Source organism: Bidens hawaiensis, unplaced genomic scaffold (genome assembly GCF_021521415.1).
Source record: "Bidens hawaiensis isolate Kalapana, Puna unplaced genomic scaffold, B.hawaiensis_p1.1 tig00025381_1, whole genome shotgun sequence".
NCBI lineage: Eukaryota > Viridiplantae > Streptophyta > Magnoliopsida > Asterales > Asteraceae > Bidens > Bidens hawaiensis.
This window is the reverse complement of record NW_027494054.1, coordinates 260001-267500: the sequence shown is the minus strand read 5'-3', so window position 1 is coordinate 267500 and position 7500 is coordinate 260001. Positions and strand designations below refer to the sequence as shown.

The following is a 7500-nucleotide window of genomic DNA, read 5'->3' as shown; positions in this document are numbered from 1 at the left end:
TCCGAAAACGCTTTTAAGATTTTGTTAATATAGATTATATATCACTTGTAAAGACTAAGTGGCAAACGCAATAACTAAAGTCTTTCATTCACATCGAACCGTTTAATATTGGATAATAGCGGTCATTGTTGAGTAGTACTACTGGGTTTGACAAACCCCACCCAACGCTAAACTCGACTGGAGGTCGAGTGGGTGTAATCTTGGCTAAACACGTACCATGGTCGGGATAGAACTGGTGGCAAGGCAAATGATAAACAGTCAGCTTCGTTGTCGAACACTTAGTAATACTTGTTTTATAGGCTAGCTACCTATAGATATATAATTGACATAACACTATCTGGTAACGCAAAACGCTTAACGCAAAACGCTTAACGCAAAACGCTGAACGCAAAACGCTAAACGCTTTATTTTATATAAACTTGTGAACTCACCAACCCCGTGTTGACACTTTTAGTATGTTATTCTCAGGTAGCCGAGGCGGGCGCGCGATATAGGATCATGCATTGCTTGAAACGCTTTTGTTATGCAAAATATTTTAAAACTGTTATCTTTGGGTTTAAGTCGTCCTGCGTGACGCAGCATTTATTTTATGGTCTTTACGCTTCCGCACTTATTTCCATTTAAACGTTTTTACGGTTTAATTATAACTAATGATTCCGATCCTGTTAGTTCACACCCTCTGACGGTAAAACTCCGTTAGTGGATTTTGAGGGTGTGACAGCAAAGCCCTTTTTTCTCCCTATATTGATAGATCAAGGGCCCTTCTGACGTCGTTTCAGTGAGTCATAGGGCTTCCCCTCAGCTCAGTCTTTTTGGTTCTTGAGAATGGTCGCCACCTATCCCAGGACCGGAATGATTATCCCTGCCCGATGGGTCTACATCTATCCCTGAATGTCATCGGGTACTGTTAACTTCCCCACCATTCTTGTAACTGTCACCTGTAATCCGCGCAGGTGTGTCCGCACCCCCCTGAGTGGACGAGAAAGAAAGGATTTATCGGAGCAACCCCCCAGGTTCCAGACCCAGGAGTCAACTTTCCTGTATGAGCATTCGGTACATGTATCAGTCCGTGGAAGAGTGAAAGGGTCATCACTATTGAGGATCTCCCCCCTAATCTTAGATAGGTCGTCTTGGGTTTCGCCGCGGTTCATTGTTGTGCTTACACACTAGGCTACCCTTTTCCGAAAGCTCCGCGGGACCACCTACCACTAGTCTTCGGCCGGAGGGGTTTATTGCGCAAAAACGGCGGGACGCAGGCTCCAGAAGAGGGAAGCCCAACAAATGTCAGATGCAAAGCCCCGCACCTCTTCAAGATCATATTGGCATACTCTCCCAAAAAAGAAAGAGCAGACCCCATTGAAGATGAGAGTGAGGTACAACAAGGCCATTTATGTCCACCGTCCTTCTCACGGAGCCGTACGTGGACGTTACCGTTCATACAGCTCCCAGCCAGCAAGCAGTTAGCCCCCCTCTACAAGGAATGGAAGTGTGGGTGAATCGACATCAAATAGAGGAATTCACTTTTTCTTTTCTGCAATAATATGAGAAGAGCATCCCTTTCACAAAAACCTACAGACCCCCCTATCCTGTTCAGCACCTTGTGATCTTCTCAAAGATCATTACGAGCCCTCTCCTATCATTTTTATTTCGAAAAAAATTTCATGGTGGATCAGGACTAGAATAAATCCAGTAATCCAGGGCATACTCATCCTGGAGCTTATGCTCTCCTCTGGGGAGGGGGTTTTTCTAGAGAGAGGTAAGTCAAGGGTAGCCTCCCGCTTGACCAATTTATTGGAGTCGGAGGAAGATCTCTCATTCGATCATCCTGAACACTAAGGGGTTGCTCTCGATGTGAGATCAACAGCAAAAGAAAGAAGAAAAGGGCCATAATCCTATGTTTGTTTTCGCCCTGCTCTGATGATCCGCTCCTTGTTGGCAGAGCCACATACCGGAAAAAGAAAAGGATCTCTCTATTACTTTGAGAGGAGAATCGTTGGTTTTTTCGACGGACTACGTGGGAAATACGAGATCTAGGCAAGCCGCTACCTGTTCCCCCCTTGCCCTTGAACGATAGAAGAACTACTTATCTTCTCTTAGGTAGCGGTCGGCCGGTTCGCATCTATGGTCAATCAAAAGGTCCGTGGATCCATCTTCTATACGATAAATCGCCATCTCGTAGCACCACCACGACACCGATTCCCTGACAAAACCCCCGATTTCCCGAGAGTTAGATAGCCGATAGTAGTAGAAGCTCTAAGGCCGCTATTTATGACAAGGAATAGAGTAAGGCCTTTACCGATCCTGAGTTAATGAGTTAAGGAGTTTTTTTATAAACAACTTATCTGAAAGAAGGCTTCGCAATCAACGAATTCTTTGATTCGAAAAGCTCCTTACCTAATCGACCTTCCGCCTTCCGTTATTTGATCTTTTTTTGGATCTTCTTATCTTATTAAGTAGCTAAATGAAGTATCATCAATTGAGAAATGACAATAAGTGATGTTCGATATCGCTTCTGTGCGCAGAGTATCGAAAGGAACCTCTCGGGGAAGTTCTGGGCCTCGGCAGCCCTCCTTTCTTATCTATTTTCATATATAATATAAAGAGAATAGAAAGCGTACTGACTCTGACTGCTATCTACGATGCGATCAGGGGGAATAGCGCAAGGGCTTAAGTCATCGATTCAAATCCTATCTTTTTTTGGGTATGCCGCTCCGCGAGCAAGGAGCGAGAAAACAAAGTGGGCTGTGGTGATGTCAGAATTTGCACCTATTTGTATCTATTTAGTGATCAGTCTGCTAGTTTCTTTGATCCCACTCGGTGTTCCTTTTCCATTTGCTTCCAATAGTTCGACCTATCCAGAAAAATTGTCGGCCTACGAATGTGGTTTCGATCCTTTCGGTGATGCCAGAATTCGTTTTGATATACGATTTTATCTTGTTTCTATTTTATTTATTATCCTTGATCCGGAAGTCACCTTTTTCCTTTCCTTGGGCAGTACCTCCCAACAAGATTGATCCCTTTGGATCTTGGTCCATGATGGCCTTTTTATTGATTTTGACGATTGGATCTCTCTATGAATGGAAAAGGGGTGCTTCGGATCTGGAGTAACCACTAGCGATAGGGCAAAAATCTGGTGGGGAGGACAAAGTCAAGAGTGCGATGCCTACATTAAATCAATTGATTCGTCATGGTAGAGAAGAAAAACGGCGCACGGACCGTACTCGAGCTTCGGATCAATGTCCCCAGAAGCAAAGAGTATGCCCGCGTGTACCAACGAGAACACCAAAAAAACCTAATTCAGCTCCACGTATGATAGCCAAAGTACGGTTGAGCAATCGACATGATATATTTGTTCACATTCCGGGCGAAGGTCATAATTCGCAGGAACATTCTATAGTCTTAATAAGAGGAGGTAGAGTGAAAGATTCGCCAGGTGTGAAATCCCATTGTATTCGAGGAGTCAAGGATTTGTTGGGAATTCCGAGAATAAAAGGGACATCAAAATATGGTGCAGAAAAACCAAAATCGAGATGAATGGAAGATGCCTCTGTCACTCTTTTTTCTCCAATTTTCAGTACGAAGTTACTGGCTCTAAGAAGGCAATTGCGCCTTAGCCCATGGACTGATACGGAAACTACTCTACAGGGGAAATCTCTTACTCGACTAGAGCGGATCCCGAGACTTCACCCGTTCCTTTAAACTGTTGGGCACTACATTCTATAACGAGAATCACAAGGCCGGTCAACAAGGAACAACCTGGCAGAGTGTCCTGAGATAACAAGGCAAAAGTGAGAACGCCCAGTGACGAGAGTGGCGACATACGAGGATCTAACCTCGACCAACGAGAGCGTAGCTGCTCGACCTCAGACATAGGGATTCTCGGACCGGAACAAGGGGATTCGCTCGACCGAAGGGAACGATGCGTAGCGCCATAGGGAGAACCTAGCGTAGCAGAGCCAGCCGCGACCAAAAGTAGATAGCTCTACGCCTCTGCTGAACGAACGAAGAGCTGCCTAAGTACGGTTAAAGAAAGTGAAAATGATAGGTAAACAAAAGATAGAACAAATGCGACAGAAAGCGTTAGAGCTTCGAAAGCCTGAAATTGAGTGTCCTTGAAATGAGCCTGTCGTATCCTTCCCAATCCAAGACGACAAGGCGGTAACAGAACTACGGCAACTCCGGAACGCATCATGCGGTTTGTTTCAAGGCATGGGTTATGGTCTAGGAGAACTCAGTGCACCCATGTAAATAAGGAGCCGGTTCGATAGGAAGCTTTTGAAAACACAGTGCACCCATGTAAATAAGGAACGAGATTAATACAGAGGTTAAACGAGCATCCCACACCCAAAAGGTGCCCCACATAGGTCTTCCCCGAAACCCCCTAGTAACTAAGGTAAACAACATAGAAAAAGCACCCATTTCTGTACCGGTTCCGAAAGAGCGAAGAAAAAGGGGATGTTTTGTTAATAGGAACAAGAACATGTAGCCGTAGCGATATAAACAAGAATACTCATCCGAGCCGCAGGAACGTGTACAAAAGGAATACGAGAATTTCCACCTTGTTGAAGGTCTAGTGGTGCTACCCGAAGACTTAAATGAATAGCCATCGCTGTTAAGAACAACCGAGATCCAATGAAAATTTTCGCGTAGCTTCTGGTCTTTGACATCAAAAAAGAAGGTTGTAATAATGAAAGGGACATATGATCATTTTAGCCTAGTTAGTGGAACAATAAAGACGAAGTGTCTAATTATACTTATGGTCCTTTGTTTCCAAATAGAAAGACACCAAATTCTCCGGGAAGCCCTATCTTTCGAAGGACTTCTCGATTTGCTCCCCCTGACGAGCCCCCTCCAGCCTACTCGCCGGACCACCCCTTCTATCTCTCGCGACCGACCCCTTGTGAGTTCGTAGAGCCGACGCTGGGCGGCCAACCTCATGGATCAAGCGTCTGGTCCCTCTCCCATTGGGCGAGATCTTTCAATAAAGCATCTCTCGCTTGGAAAGCAGGAATCGGTCTGCTTTGGAGATCCCGCATAAGTTCCCGGATCTTCAAAAGGGGACGCGACGTCCAATTGTAGCTTAATCTTAGTATTTTGGAGTACACTTGAGGTCACTCCCCTATTTCCAAAGGAAGAAAGAAAAGAGGAAAGCTCCCTTTCTATTTCTTCTGCTGTTGGTCCCGGCGGACGCAGAGTTAAGTCTAAATCGAGTTGGGCATTTGAGGAACCCTCTGCTAGAGGATGAGCGCAAATCCTCGATTCGTTGTCCTCCCCGGAGTCACAAAAAGCCATAATATAATAGGTATTCCTAGGTTAATGAAGGTCAACGAGATCGAAAGAAAAATGATATATACTAAGATATCAAGAAAAATAGATTGGTAGTTTCGAACCGAAATCGGATTTCCTTTTCGTGCCATATGCGCTTAGACTTTACTTTCTCCCCTTTTTCCCCCGGTCAATATTAGTTCTCCTTAACTTGACACTTACTTATTCCCACTGAAGCTAGTACGCAACGATTTCAATTCCTATCCGGATTATTCCCCGCTCTCCTCGATCAATATATATAATAAATATACTCTGAATCCATTCTCTCTCAGAGGATTCAATCTTATTGGTCCTACGTTACGTAATTTTTTTCTCTTTGCTTTTGCTGACTACACTCGGATAGCGAGCATGCCTGGGCCGGGCCGGAATGGGAATTAGACTTCATTCACTTGATGGGCTTTCGCCTGAACAAGGTGGCGTGACCCATGCCTAGTACCTTTCCGGGTCAGGACTATATATAACAATATATAACAATAATTGTGGCGGATCAACCCACTCGTAGGACTGGTTCGCCGTTCATTCAGAGGGCCCAATTCACCCCCCGACCTGGACGAGACATTAGAGTGATGAGTCTGAAGCAGATCGAGAAAGTTGATCACGTCTTTTTTACTTTCAATTATTTAAGCACATGACAGAAGAGAGAGCGCACAGAATGGAAAGAGAGAGGGGTTCCTTTTCTCGTCTATAATATCTATAATATAAGAGCAGATCCCTATCTTGGCAAGTCTCTGAGAAGGTCAAGACCGATAGGAAATCTATGTTCCCCCGGATCCAATCCTCAGACTGACTCTACTTAATCAGTGTTTTCGAACATCACTTTCTTATTCAATTTCTCCGAAATAAGATAAGAGGGACGTGCTCGAGATTGCATTCTTGCTTTTGTAGGTGGAAGGTAAGGAACATAGAGAATGGGGAGGAGAGAGAACCAGATATATCATAGGTGATCACAGAAATTTCCACCTGCATGATTCAGCCCATCTTTCTTTCCTCTATGATATGATAAAACACTCCTCAGTGAGACAATGTAGTCAAGTCAATAGCAGCCAGAGCAAAAAAGAAGGTCATTCGATATAGACCGGATGAGAAGGATAAATCAATCGCCAATGCTGATACAAAAGGAAACCCGTAACCGTGCTTTCACTTCAAAACTAAAGGGAATGAGCCGAGGTCAGGAACTGAACTACCTACTTTCGGGTCAACTAAAGCAAGGGCAAAGGCTTCCCCGATTGTTAGAACTCCTTGGACCATGTTTAGGCTTATCGGATTAGGCTGCTGGAAAGGCTGAGACGATAGGCTTTGATTCATCAGTTTTAGAGAGGGCTATAGGCCACTTTCTCTCACTCAATAGATCTATCTGGTCAGTAACCCCATGAAATCCTTACTTCGAGTGAGGGTTGTACTGTAAGAGACGAGCTAGACCTCGATAGCCTCAATGGATGGCCCCCGTGATGTCAAATCCAATTCTGAGAGCGGATCCAGAGAAGAGAGGCGCCGGGCGAACCCCCGAGAAAGAATTCTATGTTGGGCCTCATTCACTCCAATTCCTGTATCATCGATCTACTCATTCGAGGGGGCAAGGATAACTCATTCAAGGTGGATCGGAGAACCGACCAAACTCTTGGTTATGTAAAGATCATGTTTGCCCGTCAGGTCACACTCTTTATTGTCATAGCCGCATTGCAGTGAATACTGATGGAGTCGGGAATTGAAAGATCTCTATTCTTGCAAGAGGTAATCTCATCCAGTCAAACCGACTCCGAGCTACTTCCTGGCAGCGGGCGAGAAGACCTCAGTTGGAGACGGGGCGGCTTTCTCTATTTCACGAAGATGTCATTTTCAAGATAGGATTTTTGGTTGTAAATCAATGTGAGTAGCCCTACTTTCCCCACTTTCAGCTATCCTTTTTTTTTCTGCCTTCCACTTTCGAGAGCTAGACCAAACTTCCTTATCTGGCTTCCAGTCTACTAAGGACATCTGGCTCAGACACTGGCTTTGAGTTCGGACTTCCTTCTTTCTATGACCAGATCAGGAGCTGCATGATCCAATGAGCTATCAGCTGAGAGACTGGCTTCTCGGTTGTTAGTAACGACTCAGACAGAGCAGCTTACCTTGCTATGGTGAGTTATAGAATCAATTGAGCGAAGCTACCTACTTAGCTGATCTAGTTAGAGGACT

General features: G+C 44.8%; 1 protein-coding gene and 1 pseudogene across 1 annotated transcript in view; both read right to left on the bottom strand.

Annotated features, from left to right (window-relative positions):
* The window catches only part of LOC143571473 (nicotinamide/nicotinic acid mononucleotide adenylyltransferase-like), a 46575-nt gene that overhangs the window by 24574 nt on the left and 14501 nt on the right, over positions 1 to 7500 (bottom strand). The gene's annotated exons all lie outside the window — the stretch shown is intronic.
* LOC143571472 (putative mitochondrial protein AtMg00530 pseudogene) lies at positions 1550 to 1888 on the bottom strand (annotated as a pseudogene).